General features: G+C 39.3%; 1 non-coding gene across 1 annotated transcript; it reads right to left on the bottom strand.

Moving 5' to 3' along the window:
• Positions 1-9,456: 9,456 nt before the first annotated feature.
• On the bottom strand, positions 9,457-9,564 carry LOC148544138 (small nucleolar RNA R71). The gene has a single exon (XR_015901400.1). It is a non-coding gene; the product is annotated as a small nucleolar RNA R71 (small nucleolar RNA).
• Between the last annotated feature and the right edge of the window lie 13,370 nt (positions 9,565-22,934).

Here is a 22,934-nt window from a genome sequence, read left to right as displayed (position 1 = left end):
CCTAAATTCCTAATTATACTTTCTTCGTAAGCGTGAGTTTGTTTTTTTTAGACTTGACAAGAAAGAAAGCAAGTATTAAGTATACTATGCACATTCTCTTCATGTCTCAGCTTTCTCTTCAATTTATCAACCTGTCAAGTTTGAAAACATTAATTTACTCTATGTACTGAAAATTTATTTCACTAATAAATTATCACATACATCTTGTATCAAAGCCATTTTCCTTTCTCGATTCAATCGACGCCCATTTTTCTGTGCAGCCATTGCTTTGCTCCCTCTACTTTCCATCATGTCCTGCTTTGCACATTCAGAGATAGAATCTTTGAAAAGCAGAAAAAAGAAAGAACTAGCTTGAGTCTCTGATATGTTTCTTATGACAAGTAAAAGAACCAAGCTTCCACTTTCCAGATTCGGATAATATTCAAAAGAGGAAGAGAAATTCTATCTGCCTACTATAGTTAAAGCAGTTTAAGCATTGAAATCAAAACTCTTTTAGTGTATAGTGGATAAATGATTCTATCTTGCAAATTGCCTAAACAATAGAACAATGGGAGCATCAGGACTAACAAGCATGGCAATAGTTGGAACCATTAAACCATTGAACCACAAAAGCAGAGTATGATAAACCTAGCTAAAACTGGCGTAGAAAAATTGAGCCCTAAGGTTTATCAGTGTAATTTAAACAATGCATACCTGAATCGGTGTAATTTAAACAACTGCTGATAGATGCTCTGGTTCTCTTTGGAGCAGGAACCGATTGGGATCGGGTCGAATTCCATCGATTTACTTGCGATAGAGCAGCGACGGTGACAGAGCAGCGACAGAAATAGAGCAGCGGCGACGAAAACAGAGCGCAACGACCTTGAGTCTGAAACGCCCGCGAGAGAAGCGATATACCGGAGAGATAGAGAGAGGTGGACGGCGAGACCAGCCATGAGAGGTGAGACTCAGTGAGCTTGAGGGTGAGAGTGGTGAGAGAAGAGCGAAGAAACTCAAAGGAGGGTTAGGGGTTCTTCGTCGCGGTTAGGGGTTCTTCAACAGAGGCATTGCGAGCGCCAGCGACCGGCAACATTCTTCACAGAGTGCTGTTAGGGGCTCTTCGTCGTGGTTAGGGGTTCTTCGTGAGGCACAATGAAGACAGGTTAGGGTTAGCTAGGTTATTCGTCTTCGTGAAGCACATTGAAGACGGTGTTCATCCTCTTGGAGTGCTTTGTAAAATGAGTCCTGGGTTATTTGTGAATGGAGCTCGAGAAAGAGAGGGGGTAGATTAGGTATAAGGTTTTTTTTCGGCGGAAAATTTTAAATTACAGACGGATTTTCCGTCTGTAATAATTTAATAAAATGTAGTATTTTTGTCTATTTAATTACAGACGGATTTTTCGTCTGTAACTATTTCCCACGAAAAAAATTAATTTTTTCGATAGAATTATAGACGGATTTTTTTTCCGTCTGTAATTTATGCTAATTCATTTTTTTGTTTTCTGACAAAAAATTCTTCTGAAATTCTGTCTGTATTTCCGTGGGATAAAATCCGTCAGAAATATCCGTCTGTAATAACTAATTTTCTAGTAGTGTAAGTGGAATTGAATAATAAGAATTAACTTATTTTGGTTTGGTTAATTATGAAAAGAATTATGTTTTGGAGCACATTAAGTGAAAGATAGAGTAATAAAAATGGGTATTTAAGAATAAATAATTTTTGAGTCCTTGAGAAAAAGTTTTGAGCTTGAAAAAGAAGTGGAAGTTGGTTTTCGAGAAGTTTTTAGTGAATTTAAAAGCATTTGAATTTGACTTGGCAAAAAAAATGATTTTCAAGTCTTTTGGGAATGTTTTAAACTTAAAAACAAAAATTGAAATCGATTTTCAGAACCTTGGGAGTACTTTAAAGTTGAACTTGAGAAGTTTGAAAGTCGGTTTTAATTAGCCCTTAAAGTGATTACTTTAACGAATGATTTTGAATCTTTTACGGGAAGATTTTTTTTCAACTCAAGAATGAAGTTAAAAGTGTTTTGGGAAATTGGTTAAACTAAAATGAGATTTTATTTGATTTTTGAATAGCCATGGAAAGGATTATATTTCGGGGCATTCTAGCAATTTTAAAGTAACTGTTTAAGAAAAAATGATTATGTTCAATTAAGGTTTTGATTCTTTAAAACATTTTGTAAGTGTGGCTAAAGAGAAAATTTTGAGTCGTGTGAATGCTTGAATGTTGTTTGAACTATTAAGCCTTTCCAGCGAGTTCGTAAACCCATGTATGGAGTCTGAGAATTATTTTGAAATCTTTGAATATGCTGGGGTGAATATAATAGATTAAATTGAGTAATTTTTCTGATAAGAATTTTTGTAAAATGATATATGATTAAAGAAAGTATGTGATATCGATTGCTTGCCTGGCAAGGACGGTGGTATCATCCAGCTTGCACAATGCATTGTTATTTTGTAAGGATGGTGGTTTTGTCCATCCACGATGAGGACGGTGGTTCTATGCCATTCACGGCTTGAGGATAAGTATCCCTGTGATAAATGTGAATATAAAGAATTATGATTTTGATTTTGATTATGATTATTATTATGTTTGATTGAAATGTGATTGTGATTTGGCAAGGACGGAAGTTTTATCCCGCTTGCGTGTTTGTGAATGTGGTCTGAAAGACTGATTTGGCAAGGACAAAGTTCTTATCCTGCTTACGTGTTTGAGAGTGATAATGATTATTGATTTGGAAAGGACGGTGGTCTTATCCCGCTTGTGTATTGATTTGATGATTGTCCTGAACAAGGTCGTTGGTTTGTATCCTGCTTGTTTGCGGTTCCAGACATGGTCGTTGGTTTATTTCCCACTTGTTTGTGGTTCCAAGTAAGGTTGGTAGTTTTTATCCCACTTGCTCATGGTTTCTCTCAGTTCCAAGGTGAGACGACACTCTACGTTGAAATGAGACAGCATTTTCTATTGTCTTGGCATGATTTGTAGCTCCAGGAGAAGGTCAAACAACACCCACCATTGAGATAATGGTACCATGACTTGTTTAATTTCTCCTGGGATGTGCACCGAGAGACCGATTCGAAAGTTGTCACGCGGATTTTGTGTCGGGTTTGGCATAATAATTGACACGTGAGCTCATGGCCAGTAAGACAGGCATGCATTATACTGCATTTGTTTGAAATTGGTTAGATCTGCATAATTACTTAGTTTGCTTAATTGATATTCTGTTAATTGCTAATTGTACTACTTGTCATAATTATTCTCTATATGTGATTGCTTGATTATTTTTTTGATTTCTTGTGATTGTGACTTGTTGGTTCGGATTATGATGGAGTGTTAAGGCATATTTTGGGTCAAAGGTCGTGATTGATTATATTTTTGGTTCGGAGGCTGTGATTGGATGAATTACTGGTAAGTTTCGTTAGATTGTTTCTTTGGTTTGTAGAAAAATGTTATGGGATATTGTCGGGATTGGAATTTTTATAAGTGAGATATGAATTTGGATTTTTGATGATTGATTATTGTTGTTTGAAAAGATTCATAAGACGAGCGATGATCACTGTGGTTGAAAATAATTCTCTTTTTATATTTCCTCTTATGACAATTCTAAAATCCCTCTGGTGAGACTGTGTTGTTAGGTTTTCACCAAGATTCTTCTGCACATTTAGTTGTGCTTTATTAGTTTTATTATCATAGATGTCTTTTTTCTCGCCTTTGTTATCGATATTCATATTTTCGTAAATAGGGAAATCAGTTGTAATGATATATGTATTCATTATGTAACACTCTATCATATATGGCCTTACGCTACAGTTGTAAGTCAAAGGTAGTGAGACATTACGACCTCTAAAAACAAAGTACATATGTATAGATTGAAGAAATATAATATAGCTAAGAGCCTATGAAGAAAGATGACAGACTATTTATCGCATTGCACATGAAACGTCAACGATATACAGAATGACGCAAATATATATATGATTCAAAAGGAGATACATAACAAATACCAGTCTCGACCTGCGAAGATAAGGCCGGTTAGAAAGTATAATAAAATTCAGAAAGATACAAAATATACAGTCTGTTTCTCAAAAAATCAACCTCTAAGAGGGATATACAGTTACAAAAGACAAAAGTGGAGAACGATAACATCTAATGCAATAATGAAAACCCAAAAGATAGCCTTCACTTCCGAGAGGAAACTAGCACGCCCAACGAGGTGCACCACATTTTGCATTTGAAAAACAAAATTCGACAACGGGTGAGAATCTGAAGGTTCCTAGTGGGGTAATAATTCCAAATAAAGACTATGTAAAAAGATATGAATTCACTAGGCAATTCTAAACTCCAATCATTCAAGGTTCAAGCCTAGGGTCCTTTCTAACCCAAACAGGGTTAATTTACTAAGTCTCAGCCCTTATCAACTATCTCTAGTCTCAATTCTTTTCAACTCTAAGCTATTAATTCTCTCAATGTTATTATTGTTCATTTTTCAGTATTAAGCCCTTTCGGTTTCATCAGTCTCTAACAATTATTAACAGCATTCAGTCTCAATGGTATCAATTATCATCATTAGTCTCAACAGTTTTAGTAAATCTCAACAATCTTAATACAAGTCATTAGTTATACTAGTACTTGCAATTTCTTAACCCAGAGCAAGTGGGACGAACCACAACATCTAGCCAGGAAGTTCCAATCATCCCAACCCAGAGCAAGTGGGGTGAACCACACCCTTGCATCTATATGGGGAGTTTTAATCATCTCAACCCGGAGCAAATGAGATAAACCACACCCATGCATCTACTTAGGGAGGTATCATTCTCAACCCGGAGCAAGTAGGGCAAACCACACTCTTGCATCTACCTAAAGAGTTCCAATCGTTTCAACTTGGAATAAGTGAGGCGAGCCACACCCTTGCATCTACCTAGGGAGGTATCATTTTCAACTCGGAGTAAGTGAGGCAAACCACACCTTTGCATCTACCCAGGAAACACAAAATATCAATTAAATTCATTTCCATCATCAATTCTAGCAACACATCGCATCAGTTAAAACCCTCAGCGTCAACACCGTCAGCATAAGGGATCTCTCAGTTGTTCAAACTCATACAAAGCAATACAAGGAATACACAAGTAGAGAGAATAGATAAAATAATTAGGTCAAGTAGCATATCGATATAATTAATCAATAAGGCAAGCCAAATACAAGATGCACACCCAATCAATACACACAAATGCAGATGATGCATGTCTATTCCTAGATAGGCCATGAGCTCACGTGTCGGTTGGTTGCCCGCACTCGACAACTTCCCTGAGATAGGTACTATGTATCACCGTCCCTATCTCAAAAAGCATTCCCTCCATGAGTATTACGTATTTCCGTCCTCATGGGGGATTATTCATCTGATCTCCAGTGAGCGTTTGATGAGCGGATAATTTATACCCTTTTTGGCATTGTTTTTACATAGTTTTTAGTATGTTTTAATTAATTTTATTATATTTTTATTCGTTTTTAATGCAAAAATCACATTTCTGAACTTTAGTATGAGTTTGTGTGTTTTTCTGTGATTTCAGGTATTTTCTGGCTGAAATTGAGGGACCTGGGCAAAAATCTGATTCAGATGCTGAAAAAGGACTGCAGATGCTGTTGGATTCTAACCCTGCTGCACTCGAAATGGATTTTCTGGAGCTACAGAAGTCCAATTGGCATGCTCTCAATTGCGTTGGAAAGTAAACATCTTGGGCTTTTTAGAAATATATAATAGTTCCTACTTTGCCCGAGATTTGATGGCCCAAACTGGTGTTCAAAGTCAGCCTAAAACTTTCTGGCGTAAAACGCCCAAACTGGCACCAGAACTAGAGTTAAATGCCCAAACTGGCACCAAAGCTGCGTTTAACTCCAAGAATAGCCTATGCACGTAAAAGCTTCAATGCTCAGCCCAAGCACACACCCAATGGGCCCCGGAAGTGGATTTCTGCACTATCTGTACTTAGTTACTCATTTTCTATAGACCAAAGTTACTAGTCTAGTATAAAAACTACTTTTAGAGATTCATTTTTGTATCTTTTGTCATCCCTAGAGCTTATGCCATATTTCACGTTTGGAGGCTGGCCACACGGCCATGCCTAGACTATTTTCACTTATGTATTTTCAACGGTGGAGTTTCTACACCCCATAGATTAAGGTGTGGAGCTCTGCTGTTCTTCATGAATTAATGCAAGTACTATTATTTTTCTCTCAATTCACGCCTACTTCTTCTCCAAGATATACTCTTGTTCTTAATTCAGTTAAGTCAGAATGAAGGGGTGACCCGTGACAATCACCCACTATCTTCGTTACTCGCTTAGCCAAGATCCGCGTGCCTGACAACCACAAGCGGTCTACATGATGTTCAACATGGTCATTGGATGACAGCCGGAGTATATTCTCTTGGGTATCTAATACACGGACCGATTCCGTGAGATTAGTATCTTCGTGGTATAGGCCAGAACCAATTGGTAGCATTCTTGAGATGCGGAAAGTCTAAACCTTGTCTGTGGTATTCTGAGTAGGATCTGGGAAGGGATGACTGTGACGAGCTTCACACCTACGAATGTTGGGCACAAGTGACAGTATTCAAAAGGATAATGGTCCTATTCCGATGCTAGTGGAAACTGACAGATGATTAGCCGTGCGGTAGCTGTACATAGTATTTTTCATCCGAGACGAGAAATTCGACAGTTGATTAGCCGTACAGAGATCGTACCTGGTATTTTTCATCCGAGAGGATCATACAGCTTGCCATGGAGGGAAGCACGCATGATTGGAAGAAGGCAATAGGAAAACAGAGGTTCAGAAGCAACAAAGCATCTCCAGACGCTTATCTGAAATTCCCACCAATGAATTACATAAGTATCTCTATCTTATTTTATGTTTTATTTATATTTTAATTATCAAAACCTCATAACCAATTGAATCCGCCTGAGTGAGATTTACAAGGATGACCATAGCTTGCTTCAAGCCAACAATCTATGTGAGATCGACCCTTACTCACGTAAGGTATTACTTGGACGACCCAGTGCACTTGCTGGTTAGTTGTGCGGAGATGTGAAAAGTGTGAATCACGATTTCCCATACCAAGATTTTGGCACCGTTGCCAGGGATTGTTCGAGTTTGGACAACTGACGGTTCATCTTGTTGCTTAGATTAGGTAATTTTATTTTATGTTTAAGCTTATTTTTATTTTCGAAAAAATTCAAAAAAAAATTTGTGTTCTTCAGAATTTTTAAGAATAAATTCTAGAGCTTCATGAGATATGTTGAAACCTGGCTGGCTGTTAAGCCATGTCTAATCTTTTGGACCGAGGTTTTCACTTTCCATTGTGGAAAGGACATGTCTGTATGCTAAAGCTTGGCTGGTCATTGGCCATGTCTAGTTCTTTTGGACCGGAGCTTTAGACTAACATTACAGGAATCCTGGAATTCTTATAAAAAATTTTGAATTTCTTTATTTCCTTTTTCAAAATAATTTTCGAAAAATACAAAAAATTTAATAAAATCATAAAAACAAAAAATTTTGTGTTTCTTGTTTGAGTCTTGTGTCAAATTTTAAGTTTGGTGTCAATTGCATGTTTTAATTGTTCTTCAATTTTTGAAAATATATGCATTATGTTCTTCATTGATCTTCAAGTTGTTCTTGATGATTTTCCTTGTTTAATCTTGTGATTTTCTTTTTTTTTTTTGTCTTTTCTTGTTTTTCATATGCATTTTCGAATTATTAGTGTCTAAGGTTTAAAAATTTTTAAGTTTGGTGTCTTGCATGTTTTTCTTTTCTTAAAAATTTTCAAAAATATATTCTTGATGTCCATCATGATCTTCAAAGTATTCTTGGTGTTCATCTTGACATTCAAAGTATTCTTACATGCATTCTTTGTTTTGATCTAAAAATTTTATGTCTTGTGTCATTTTGTTGTTTTTCTCTTTCTCCATTAATTCAAAAATAAAAAAAAATATCTTTCCCTTGTTTTACTCATAAATTTCGAATTTTGAGTTGATTTAGTCAAAAAATTTTAAAATTTAGTTGTTTCTTACTAGTCAAGTCAAAATTTTAATTTAAAAACTTTATCTTTTCAAATCTTTTTCAAAAATCAAATCTTTTTCATTTTCTTCTTAATATTTTTGAAAATTTTAAAAATTGATTTTTCAAAATCTTTTTCTTAATTTTTATTTCACATTTTCGAAATTTTTACTAACATTAAATATTTTGATTCAAAAATCTTCAAGTTGTTACTTTGCCTATTAAGAAAGATTCAATCTTTATATTCTAGAATCATATCTTTTAGTTTCTTGTTAGTCAAGTAGTCAACTTTAATTTCAAAAATCAAATCCTTTTAATTTCCTTTTCAAATCTTTTTCAAAATGATTTTCAATCTTATCTTTTTCAAAATTTAATTTCAAAATCCTTTTCTAACTTCTTATCTTTTCAAAATTGATTTTCAAATCTTTTTCAATTAACCACTTGACTTTTTGTTTGATTCTAAAAGTTTACTAATTCTTATCTTTTTCAAAACTACCTAACTACCTTTCTCTCTCTCTAATTTTCGAAAATCACTAACCACTTTTTCAAAATTCTTTTAAATTAACTAATTGTTGTAAATTCTAATTTTATTTTATTCCTTTTCATAAATTCGAATTCTAACAAATAATTAAAATAAAAAACAAAAATATTTTTCCTGTCTTTTAAATTAATATTCGAATTCACTCTCCTCATCTCTTTCTATTTATTTTATTTAATTACTAACACTTCTCTTCTTCTTAAAATTCGAACCCTCTCCCTCTCTCTGTGTTCGAATTCTTCTCATTCTATCTCTACCTCATTCTTCTATTCTTCTACTTACATAAAGGAATCTCTATACTGTGACATAGAGGATTCCTCTTCTTTTCTGTTCTCTTCTTTTTCATATGAGCAGGAACAAGGATAAAGACATTCTTGTTGAAGCTGATCCTGAACCTGAAAGGACTCTGAAGAGGAAGCTAAGAGAAGCTAAAGCACAACACTCTGGAGAGGACCTGACAGAAATTTTCGAAAAAGAAGAAGACATGGCCGAACCCAATAACAATGGTAGAGATGTAAGGAAGATGCTTGGTGACTTTATTGCACCATCTTCTGACTTCTGTGGAAGGAGCATCTCAATTCCTGCAATTGAGGCAAACAACTTTGAGCTTAAGCCTCAATTAGTTTCTCTAATGCAACAGAATTGTAAGTTTCATGGACTTCCATTGGAAGATCCTCATCAGTTCTTAGTTGAATTCTTACAAATCTGTGACACTGTTAAGACCAATGAGGTTAATCCTGAGGTCTACAAACTTATGCTTTTCCCTTTTGCTGTAAGAGACAGAGCTAGGATATGGTTGGACTCACAACCTAAAGAAAGCCTGAACTCTTGGAAAAAGTTGGTCAATGCTTTCTTGGCCAAATTCTTTCTACCTCAAAAGATGAGCAAGCTTAGAGTGGAAGTCCAAACCTTCAGACAGAAGGAAGGTGAATCCCTCTATGAAGCTTGGGAAAGATATAAGCAATTAATCAGAAGGTGTCCTTCTGACATGCTTTCAGAATGGAGCATCCTATGTATATTCTATGATGGTCTGTCTAAATTGTCCAAGATGTCATTGGATCACTCTGCTGGTGGATCTCTTCATCTGAAGAAGACGCCTGCAGAAGCCCAGGAACTCATTGAAATGGTTGCAAATAACCAATTCATGTACACTTTTGAAAGAAATCCTGTGAATAATGGGACAACTCAGAAGAAAGGAGTTCTTGAGATTGATACTCTGAATGCCATATTGGCTCAAAATAAAATAATGACTCAGCAAGTCAATATGATTTTTCAGAGTCTGACTGGAATGCAAGCTGCATCCGGCAGTACTAAAGACGCTTCCTCTGAAGAAGAAGCTTATGATCTTGAGAATCCTGGAATGGAAGAAGTGAATTACATGGAAGAATCCTATGGAAACACTTACAATCCTTCATGGAGGAATAATTCTAATTTCTCATGGAAGGATCAACAGAAGCCTAATCAAGGCTTCAATAATAACAATGGTGGAAAAAATAGGTCTGGCAATAGCAAACCTTTTCCATCATCTTCTGAACAACAGACAGAGAATTCTAAGCAGAGCCTCTCTAACTTAGCAACCATAGTCTCTGATCTATCTAAGACCACTCTCAGTTTCATGACTGAAACAAGGTCCTCCATCAGAAATTTAGAGGCACAAGTGGGTCAGCTGAGTAAAAGAGTTACTAAAGGAGTTCCCTAAAGAGGAACCAAAGGAATCTGAAGCTCATACAGAGACCATAGAGATTCAACTGAACTTACTGTTATCATTCATGAGCTCTGATGAGTATTCTTCCTCTGAAGAGGATGAAGATATTATTGAAGAGCAAGTTGCTCAATATCTAGGAGCAATCATGAAGCTAAATGCCAAGTTATTTGGTAATGAGACTTGGGAGGATGAACCTCCATTGCTCATCAATGAACTGAATGCTCTGGTTCAACTAAAATTACCTCAGAAGAAACCGGATCCCGGAAAGTTCTTAATACCCTGTACCATTGGTACCATGACCTTTAAGAAGGCTCTATGTGACCTGGGATCAGGTATAAACCTCATGCCACTCTCTGTAATGGAGAAACTAGGGATCTTTGAGGTACAAGCTACTAAATTCTCACTAGAATTAGCAGACAAATCAAGGAAACAGGCTTATGGAGTTGTAGAGGATGTCTTAGTGAAGGTTGAAGGCATGTATATCTCTGCCGATTTCATAATCCTAGACACTGGAAAGGATGAAGATAAATCCATTATCCTTGGAAGACCCTTCCTAGCCACAACAAGAGCTGTGATTGATGTGGACAGAGGAGAATTGATCCTTCAATTGAATGAGGACTACCTTGTGTTTAAGGCTCAAGGATCTTCTTCTGTAACCATAGAGAGGAAGCATGAAAAGCTTCTCTCAATACAGAGTCAAACAGAGCCCCCACACTCAACTTCTAAGTTTGGTGTTGGGAGGCCACCACTAAGCTCTGAATCTCTGTGAAGCTCTCTAAGAGCTTACTGTCAAGCTATTGACATTAAAGAAGCGCTTGTTGGGAGGAAACCCAATGTTATTTTATTATATTTAATTTGTTTTCCATTATTATTTTATGTTTTCTTTAGGAAGATGATCATGTGGAGTCACAAAAACAACTGCAGAAATAAAGCAAAATGAAAAATAGCATCAAAAATAACACACCCTGGAGGACAGGCTTACTGGCGTTTAAACGCCAGTAAGGATAGAAAAATGGGCGTTTAATGCCCAGCCTGGCAACATTCTAGGCGTTAAACGCCAGAATGGGCAGCATTCTGGGCGTTTAACGCCAGAAATGGCAGACAGACTGGCATTTAACGCTAGAAAAGGGTGTCTGGCTGGCGTTAAACGCCAGAAAGGGGTAGCAGACTGGCGTTTAGCGCCAGGAAAGGTAGCAGAGCTGGTGTTTAACGCCAGAATTGGCACACAGAGGGCGTTTAAACGCCAGAAAGGTGCAGGGAGCAGAATTCCTTGACACCTCAAGATCTATGGATCCCACAGGATCCCCACCTACCCCGCCTCTCTTCTTCTCTCCTCTTCACACCTTTTCATAACACTCTTTCCCAAATACCCATCAATACCTCTTCCCCAAATGCCATTCACCTATCAAATCTTACCCTCTTCTCCATAATCTCTTCACCACTCACATCCATCCATCATAAAACCCCACCTACCTCACCATTCAAATTCAAACCATTTCCCTCCCAAACCCACGACTTCTCTCTCTCTCTTACCCTATAAATACCCCTTCTTACCACCTTTAATTTCACACATCTTACACACTTACACCCCCTTGGCCAAATCCACTCCTCCCCTCCATCTCCTTCATTTCTTCTTCTTCTCCTCATTTCTTTCTTCTTTTGCTCGAGGACGAGCAAACATTTTAAGTTTCGTGTGGGAAAAATCTCTGCTTTTTATTTTTTCATAACCATTAATGGCACCTAAGACCGGAGAAACCTCTAGAAAGAGGAAAGGGAAGGCAATTGCTTCCACCTCCGAGTCATGAGAGATGGAGAGATTCATCTCAAAAGTGCATCAAGACCATTTCTATGAAGTTATGGCCAAGAAGAAGGTGATCCCCGAGGTCCCCTTCATGCTCAAAAAGAGTGAATATCCAGAGATCCAACGTGGGATTCAAAGAAGAGGTTAGGAAACTCTCACCAACCCCATCCAACAAGTCAAAATCTTAATGGTTCAAAAGTTCTATGCAAATGCATGGATCACTAGGAGCCATGACTAAAGTGTGAACCCGAACCCAAAGAATTGGCTCACAATGGTTCGAGGGAAATACTTGGATTTCAGTTTGGAAACTGTAAGGTTGGCATTTAACTTGCCAATAATGAGAGGAGATCCTCATCCTTTCACTAGAAGAGTCAACTTTGATCAAAGGTTGGACCAAGTCCTCTTGGACATCTATGTGGAAGGAGCTCAATAGAAGAGAGACTCAATAGGCAAGCCGGTTTAATTGAGAAGGCCTGACCTCAAACCCGTGGCTAGGGGATGGTTGGAGTTCATCCAACACTCTATCATTCCTACTAGCAACCGGTCTGAAGTTACTGTGGATCAGGCTATCATGATCCACAGTATCATGATTGGAGAGGAAGTAGAAGTTCATGAGATCATATCTCTAGAACTATACAAGGTGGATGACAAGCCCTCCACTTTGGCAATGTTAGCCTTTCTTCATCTAATCTGTCACCTATGCAATTTAGCTGGAGTTGTCATAGAGGAAGACATCCTCATTGAAAAGGACAAGCCCATCACTAAGAAGAGGATGGAGCAAACAAGAGAGCCCACTCATGGACCTCAACAAGAGCATGAGGAAGTTCTTCATCAAGAAATCCCTGAGATGCCTCAGGGGATGCATTTCCCTCCACATAACTATTGGGAGCAACTCAACACCTCTTTAGGAGATTTGAGTTCCGACATGAAACAACTAAGGATGGAGTACCAAGAGCACTCCATTATCCTCAATGAAATTAGATAGGACCAAAAGGCCATGAGAGAGGAAGAACAAAGGCAAGGAAGAGACATTGAGGAGCTAAAGCACTCCATAAGATCTTCAAGAGGAAGAACTAGCCGCCATCACTAAGGTGGACCTGTTCTTTAATTTCCTTGTTCTTATTTTTTCCGTTTTTCGATTTCTATGCTTTATGTTTTATCTATGTTTGTGTCTTTATTATATGATCATTAGTGTCTAGTGTCTATGTCTTAAAGCTATGAATGTCCTATGAATCCTTCACCTTTCTTAAATGAAAAATGTTTTCTGAAGAAGAAAAAGAAGTACATGAATTTTGAATTTTATCTTGAAAATAATCTAATTATTTTGATGTGGTGGCAATACCTTTTGTTTTCTGAATGAATACTTGAATAGTGCATATTTTTGATATTGTTGTTTATGAATGTTAAAATTGTTGGCTCTTGAAAGAATAATGAAAAAAGAGAAATGTTATTAATAATCTGAAAAATCATAAAATTGATTCTTGAAGCAAGAAAAAGCAATGAAGAACAAAAGCTTGCGGAAAAAAAAAAGAAGTGGCAAAAAAATAAAGAAAAAAAGAAGAAAAAGAAAAAGCAAGCAGAAAAAGCCAATAGCCCTTTAAACCAAAAGGCAAGGGTAAAAAGGATCCAAGACTTTGAGCATTAATGGATAGGAGGGCCCAAAGGAATAAAATCCTGGCCTAAGCGGCTAAACCAAGCTGTCCCTAACCATGTGCTTATGGCGTGAAGGTGTCAAGTGAAAAGCCTGAGACTGAGCGATTAAAGTCGTGGTCCAAAGTAAAAAGAGTGTGCTTAAGAGCTCTGGGCACCTCTAACTGGGGATTCTAGCAAAGCTGAGTCACAATCTGAAAAGGTTCACCCAGTTATGTGTTTAGGGCATTTAAATATCCGGTGGTAATACTGGAAAATAAAATGCTTAGGGTCACGGCCAAGACTCATAAAGTAGCTGTGTTCAAGAATCAATATACTGAACTAGGAGAATCAATAACACTATCTAATTTCTGAGTTCCTATAGATGCCAATCATTCTGAACTTCAAAGGATAAAGTGAGATGCCAAAACTATTCAGAAGCAAAAAAACCACTAGCCCCGCTCATCTAATTGGAAATGAGCTTCATTGATATCTGAGATTTATTGTACTTTCTCTTCTTTTTATCTTATTTTGTTTTTAGTTACTTGGGGACAAGCAACAATTTAATTTTGGTGGTGTGATGAGCGGATAATTTATACCCTTTTTGGCATTGTTTTTACATAGTTTTTAGTATGTTTTAATTAATTTTTATTATATTTTAATTAGTTTTTATGCAAAAATCACATTTCTGAACTTTACTATGAGTTTGTGTGTTTTCCTGTAATTTCAGGTATTTTTTGGCTGAAATTGAGGGACCTGAGCAAAAATCTTATTCAGAGGCTGAAAAAGGACTGCAGATGCTGTTGGATTATGACCCTGCTGCACTCGAAATGGATTTTCTGGAGCTACAGAAGCCCAATTGGCACGCTCTCAATTGCTTTTGAAAGTAGACCATCTGGGCTTTCCAGCAATATATAATAGTCCATACTTTGCCTGAGATTTGATGGCCCAAACCGGCGTTCAAACTCAGCCTAAAACTTTCTGGCGTAAAACGCCCAAACTGGCACCAGAACTGGAGTTAAACGCCCAAACTGGCACCAAAGCTCGCGTTTAACTCCAAGAACAGCTTATGCACGTAAAAGCTTCAATGCTCAGCCCAAGCACACACCTAGTGGGCCCCGGAAGTGGATTTCTGCACTATCTGCACTTAGTTACTCATTTTCTGTAGACCTAAGTTACTAGTCTAGTATAAAAACTACTTTTAGAGATTCATTTTTGTATCTTTTGTCATCCCTAGAGCTTATGCCATATTTCACATTTGGAGGCTAGCCACACGGCCATGCCTAGACTATTTTCACTTATGTATTTTCAATGGTGGTGTTTCTACACCCCATAGATTAAGGTGTAGAGTTTTGCTGTTCTTCATGAATTAATGCAAGTACTATTGTTTTTCTCTCAATTCACGCCTACTTCTTCTCCAAGATATACTCTTGTTCTTAATTCAGTTAAGTCAGAATGAAGGGGTGACCCATGATAATCACCCACTATCTTTGTTACTCGCTTAGCCAAGATCCGCGTGCCTGACAACCACAAGCGCTCTACATGATGTTCAACGTAGTCCTTGGACGATAGCCGGAGTATATTCTCTTGGGTATCTAATACACGGACCGAGTCCGTGAGATTAGTATCTTCGTGGCATAGGCTAGAACCAATTGGCAGCATTCCTGAGATCCGGAAAGTCTAAACCTTGTCTGTGGTATTCCGAGTAGGATCTGGGAAGGGATGACTGTGACGAGCTTCAAACCTGTGAATGTTGGGCACAAGGGACAGTGTGCAAAAGGATAATGGTCCTATTCCGACGCTAGCGGGAACCGACAGATGATTAGCCGTGCGGTAGCTATACATGGTATTTTTTATCCGAGACGAGAAATTCGACAGTTGATTAGCCGTACAGAGATCGTACCTAGTATTTTTCATCCGAGAGGATCATACAACTTGCCATGGAGGGAAGCATGCATGATTGGAAGAAGGTAATAGGAAAACAGAGGTTCAGAAGTAACAAAGCATCTCCAGCCACTTATCTGAAATTCCCACCAATGAATTACATAAGTATCTCTATCTTATTTTATGTTTTATTTATATTTTAATTATCAAAACCTCATAACCATTTGAATCCGCCTGACTGAGATTTACAAGGATGACCATAGCTTGCTTCACGTTAACAATCTCCGTGGGATCGACCCTTACTCACGTAAGGTATTACTTTGACGAGCCAGTGCACTTGCTGGTTACTTGTGCGGAGATTTGAAAAGTGTGAATCACGATTTCCCACACCAGCGTTACGTATCACCGTCCTCACGGAGCCGTACTCGCAGTTTTGCGTGGGCGTTACATATCGCCATCCTCATCAAGATGTACCATCAATCTCTAGTCTAGTGGGTGTTACGTATCGCCATCCCCACTGATCAAAATTTGTTTTCTCCATGAGCGTTATGTATCGTGTCCTCATGGGAACCCTCCTTGTGGTCTCAAGTGGGCGTTATGTTTTACCGTCCCTACTACGCCTCACACACATTATCTCAAGTGAGTGTTACGTATTGTCATCTTCACGAGATCGTGCTCTACATCAAATCTTAAATCACAATCATGACACAAGAAAGAGAATCCTTCATCCTTAACTTGCCTAATCAATGAGCGGGACAACGCCACCGTCCTCACAAATCTAGCCATTTAGGCTGTAAACAATCTACATCTATATCTTTCAACAATATCGTTAGTTATTAAACTCATTAAAGTCTATTCAGTATAAACTCATCAATTCTCAAGTCTATTAACCCCGATTCTCTGTCAGTTACCCATTTCATTCACTCGTGAGTGGGATAATACCAACATCCTCACCGCACGTGGGACGAACCACCATCCCAGAAATCACGTCATCCAGTTTAACTAAGCATTTATCCAGAAATAATTCAATTTAATCCATTTCATATACTCACACTTATTTCACAGCCCAAAAACTAGATATCAAACTTTAATAGGGGGTTACAGACAGTTACAAGCTTATCGGGAAAGCCAAACGGTCAAAAGGAAAGTTTAATTCCGAAAATAGGACTTGTGCGTATGCATAACCCTTGTGCATATGCACAAATCGGAAATGGCTTCCCAGCTTGTGCGTACGTGATGATCGGATATTTTATACACTTTTTGACATCATTTTTGTTCATACCCTGGGTCGAGCTGTCCGACCCGAGATGTTCTACTGAGTAGTCAACCGACCTCTTCAGGTTAGGGGAATCCGACCTCTTCTCAAAGAGCTCGGTCAAACCACCAGAAAAGCACAAAAAGGGCCCAACTCGAGGAATACGACCCAAATCCAAAGGCAGCCCAAGCCTATAGAGATAAGGGCGGTTCCCTTGAAGATAAGCTGACTTCACCCAAAGACAAGATATGATAAAGATAACTAACTTATCTTATCTAAAAAGGTCACTCCACATCATTATAAATACACTGGAGCACCCAGGTATAACTCATACTCTGATTCTACTAAAAACCTGCTTAATACCCTTGCTAACTTAAGCATCGAAGTCTCTTGCAGGTACCCCCACCCTCTGGTGACAAAGGATCAGCTGCATCACGAAGTTCAACAAGTCGGACCCAACCGCTCCGGCCGCCACTCACCAGCTGGACACGTCAGCTCCGACCCGTACAAAAGATCTCCTCCGAGATCGACCTACAGTTTCAGGTAACCCTCGGAACATTGGCGCCGTTGCCGGGGAATCTGGAAGACATCCCATCACCATGGCAGACGACCATGACAACGACCATAATTCAGATCTAGAAGATAGAACGCTGCACAAAAATGCGGATACTACACCAAAAGATACCCCAGAATCTAAACTTCTAAAACTCAAAGCCAATCTCAAAGCTAAAGCTACTCGATCCACCCATGAGGACAGCTCTCGCAAGGATCAAGATCCATTCACTAGGGAGATCATGAAGATCAAAATCCCTAAGGACTTTAAACTCCCAGATATGACTTTATACGACGGCATGGCAGATCCCAGCCATCACCTCAATAACTTTAGGAGCCAGATGTACCTCACCGACGCCTCGGACGCAGTCCGTTGCAAAGCCTTCCCGACTACCTTAACCAAAACGGTAATCAAGTGGTTTGACAATCTACCCCCTAGGTCTATCTCAAGCTTCGACGACTTGGCCAAAAAGTTTCTAGCCAGATTCTCTATCCAGAAAGACAAAACCAAGCACGCCCCAAGTTTATTAGGAATTAAACAAGGAGATCGGAAAAGTCTCCGCAGCTACATGAAAAGATTCAACAAGGCATGTCTAGACATACAAATTCTGCCCACAGAAGCGGCCATCATGGGCCTCGTCAATGGCTTGCAAGAAGGGCCTTTTAGCCACTCCATATCAAAAAAGCATCCAACATCTCTAAATGAGGTACAAGAACGGGCAGAGAAGTATATCAACATGGAGAAAAACTCTCGACTAGGAGAGACCTCAAAATCCAGATTCTCCTATTCCTCCCGAGATAAGGACAAAGAATCCAAGAAAAAAGATCAACATGGGAAGAAGATCAAAAAATACCTCAATTATACCCCTCTTCGGGTATCCCTTGTGGATGTCTACAGAGAAGTATGCCATACTGAAAAGATACCTCCATCCCGACCACTCAAAAGCAAAAAAGGAGGAGGAAATCGGGCTGGATATTGTGAATATCATCGAATCTATGGACATTCCACCAACGAATGTTTTGACCTGAAAAATATCATAGAAAAATTGGTAAGAGAGGGAAAGCTAGATCGATATTTGGCGAGCCGAACAGATGATCCCAGAAAAAGAAGAAGAGATGAAGATGTCGGACGGGCTGAACGACCACCTCGTACGCCTGAGAGACATGTCCACATGATACACGGAGGATTTGCAGGAGGAGGGATCTCCAAATCATCTCGCAAAAAATATCTTAAGGAAGTATATCATGTCGAGGGAAGAGAGGAAACACCCAACATCCCCAAAATTACTTTTACCAAGGAAGACGCATCCGGCATTATCTCAGGACACGATGATCCTATGGTCATCATTATCATATTGGCAAATACAAATCTCCACTGCACACTGATAGACCAAGGGAGCTCCGCCGACATCTTGTTCAAAACTGCCTTTGACAAGCTTAGCCTAGAAGAAAAAGAACTCAGAGCATATCCGAACATCCTGTTCGGACTGGGAGACACCCCAGTTCAACCACTTGGATACATCTCACTACACACAACCTTCGGAAAGGGAAACCAGTCAAGAACACTTAAGATAGACTATATCGTGGTCGACGTGAGTTCAGCCTACAATGCCTTAATAGGTCGGACAACATTAAATCAGCTTGGCGCAGTAGTCTCGACCCCACATCTATGCATGAAGTTCCCAACTGAAGAAGGGACAGCTACAATAAAAGCAGACCAGAAGATGGCGCGCCGCTGTTACAATGAAAGTCTAAACCTCAGAGGCAGGGGAGAAGAATTCCATACAATCGAACTTGGTGGAGTTCAGAGGCGGGAAGAATTCCGCCCACAACCCAAAGGCGAAATAGAGAAAGTCCATATCAGAGACATCCTGGACAAAACAACCAATATCGGTACAATCCTAAAAAGAGAGATAAAAGATTCACTCGTACAGTTCTTACGAGATAATGTTGACCTCTTTGCGTGGAAGGCTACAGACATGCCAGGCATAGACCCCAAATTAATGTGCCACAAGCTGGCAGTCTATCCAGGATCTCGGCCAGTACAACAGAGACGAAGAAAGCTCAGACCAGAATGATCCCAAGCTGTGGAAGAGTAGGTACAAGTTCTACTGGAGGCAGAATTCATAAGAGAAGTCAAGTACCCACTATGGCTAGCTAACGTCGTTTTGGTGAAAAAATCAAATGGAAAGTGGCAAATATGCACCGATTACACTGATCTCAACAAAGCCTGCCTAAAAGATCCTTATCCACTCCCAAGTATCGACGCTCTGGTAGATGCCTCCTCCGGATATAAATACCTCTCGTTTATGGACACATATTCGGGATACAATCAAATCCCCATGTACCCATCCGACCAAGAAAAAATTTCATTCTTAACCCCAAAAGCAAACTACTGCTACATCATCATGCCTTTTGGTCTCAAAAACGCGGGAGCTACTTATCAGAGATTAATTTATAAGGTCTTTAAGGATCACATCAGAAAAATCATGGAAGTCTATATGGATGACATGTTAATAAAGACACAAAGTGAAGAGACGTTATTGTCGACCTGACCCAAGTATTCGACACTATAAGAAAGCATGGCATGCGACTCAATCCTGCAAAATGCACCTTCGCAGTAGAAGCTGGCAAATTCTTGGGTTTTATGCTCACACAAAGAGGAATCGAGGCAAATCCGGATAAATGCCGGGCCATACTCGACATGAAGAGCCCGACTTGTGTCAAAGAGGTACAACAACTTAATGGAAGGTTGGCAGCCTTGTCCAAATTTCTAGCCGGATCGGCAATAAGATCTTTCCCCTTCTACGCCACTCTAAGGAAGGGAAAGAAGTTTGAATGGACAACGAAATGCGAGCAAGCCTTCCAAGATTTCAAAAGATTCCTGGGACAACCACCTATCCTAACTCGGCCACGGGAGGGAGAACTACTCACATTGTACCTCGCGGTGGGAAGTCGGACATTAGCCTCAGCACTAGTTCGAGAAGACGACAGTGGGCAACAACCCGTATACTTCATCAGTAAAGCATTACAAGGATCCGAGCTGAACTACCAAAAAGTAGAAAAATTTTCATATGCTCTCATACTAACATCTGGATGACTTCGTCCTTACTTCCAGGCTCACACCATTAGGGTTCGGACCAACCAGCCCATAAAAGAAATTTTGCAGAAAACAGACCTAGTAGGCAGAATCTTACAATGGGCAGTTGAGTTGTCCGAATTTGACCTTCAATACGAAACTCGGACAGCCATCAAGTCACAATACCTGGCCGACTTCATTGCGGAATTCAGACACCCCAGAAATCCCCACAGAATGGAATCTCTACGTGGACGGTTCCTCAAATAAAGCGGGAAGTGGCGCAGGTGTGATAATTGAAAGCGACCAAGGAACCCAAATCGAACTCTCCCTCAAATTCGGGTTCCCTGCCTCAAACAACCAAGCGGAATATGAGGCGCTACTGGCTGGTTTGAAGCTGGCTAGGGAGGTTGGAGCTCAAAACCTTATTATCTTCAGTGACTCACAAGTAGTCACTTCACAAATAACAGGGAGCTACCAAGCCAAAGATTCCACCATGAAAAAGTACTTGGACAAAGTCAGGGAACAGCTCGGACAACTTGAAGAATATGAGGTCCGTCACATACCCCGAGAACAGAATGCCTGAGCTGACGCACTCTCAAAACTAGCCAACACCAAACCAGGGGGCAACAATGGAAGCCTCATCCAAGAAATGCTGCAGAACCCATCAATTTTGGAAGAAGAAAAAGTCCTAGCCATAACAGGTCAGGATCAAGGATGGATGACTCCCATAATTAACTACCTCAAAACAGAAACACTCCCCACAGATGAAAAGGAAGCAAAGAGGTTAAAATGGGAGGCACAATACTACACTATCATAAACAATACGCTATATAAAAGAGGGATTTCAATACCACTGTTAAAATGTGTGCCGACTTCCAACACAAAGGAAGTTCTAGAAGAAGTACACAGTGGCATCTATGACAATTATCTCGGAGCGCTGGCACTTACCAAAAAAGTACTCCGGGCAGGATTTTATTGGCCAACCCTACAAAAGGAAGCCATAGAGTTTGTAAAGACATGTCCACCATGTCAGAAACATGCCAACTTTCACATCGCCTCACCAGAGGAACTCATCAGCGTGACCTCACCTTGGCCATTCGCAAAATAGGGACTCGACCTTCTCGAACCTTTCCCTCAGGGATCGGGACAAGTCAAATTCCTCATAGTAGGAGTAGACTATTTCACAAAGTGGATCGAGGAAAAACCCTTAGCAAACGTCACTGCTCAAAGAAGTCTAAAATTCCTATATAGAAATATTGTCACAAGGTTCGGGGTTTGATGAGCGGATAATTTATACGCTTTTTGGCATTATTTTTAGATAGTTTTTAGTATGATTTAGTTAGTTTTTAGTATATTTTTATTAGTTTTTAAGCAAAATTCACATTTCTGGATTTTACTATGATTTTGTGTGTTTTTCTGTGACTTCAGATATTTTCTGGCTGAAATTGAGGGACCTGAGCAAAACTCTAATTCAGAGGCTGACAAAGGAATGTGGATGCTGTTGGATTCTGACCTTCCTGCACTCAAAATGGAATTTTTGGAGCTACAAGAGTCCAAATGGCGCGCTCTCAACTGCGTTGGAAAGTAGACATCCAGGGCTTTCTAGCAATATATAATAGTCCATATTTTTCCTGAGTTTAGACGATGCAAACTGGCATTTAACGCCAGCTTTCTGCCCTATTCTGGCGTTAAACGCCAGAAACAAGTTGCAAAGCAGAGTCAAACGCCAGAAACAAGTTACAAACTGGCGTTTAACTCCAACGAAGATCTCTACACGTGAAAGCTTCAATGCTCAGCCCAAGCACACATCAAGTGGGCCCGGAAGTGGATTTCTGTATCATTTACTTAATTCTGTAACCCTAGTAACTAGTTTAGTATAAATAGAACTTTTTACTATTGTACTAGGGGTCTTTTTCCCTATTTTCGAATTCATATGCCATTTGGGGAGGCTGGCCATTCGGCCATGCCTAGACCTTGTTCTTATGTATTTTCAACGGTGGAGTTTCTACACACCAAAGATTAAGGTGTGGAGCTCTGCTGTTCCTCGAGTATTAATGCAAAGTACTATTGTTCTTCTATTCAATTTATGCTTATTCTTATTCTAAGATATTCATTCGCACACAAGAACATGATGAATGTGATGATTATGTGACACTCATCACCATTCTCACTTACGAACGCGTGATTGACAACCACTTCCGTTCTACATGAAAACAAGCTAGAGTGTGTATCTCTTGGATTCCTGGTCCACGACGCATGGTTGCCTCTCTTGACAACAGATCCTTCCATTCCATGAGATCAGAGTCTTCGTGGTATAAGCAAGAATTAATTGGCAGCATTTTTTGAGATCCGGAAAGTCTAAACCTTGTCTGTGGTATTTCGAGTAGGATCTGGGATGGGATGACTGTGACGAGCTTCAAACTTGCAACTGTAGGGCGTAGTGACAGACACAAAAGGAT

This window comes from Arachis ipaensis, chromosome B9 (assembly GCF_059453495.1).
Source record: "Arachis ipaensis isolate K30076 ecotype BB chromosome B9, ASM5945349v1, whole genome shotgun sequence".
Taxonomy (NCBI): Eukaryota; Viridiplantae; Streptophyta; class Magnoliopsida; order Fabales; family Fabaceae; genus Arachis; species Arachis ipaensis.
This window is presented reverse-complemented; position numbering and strand designations above follow the sequence as displayed.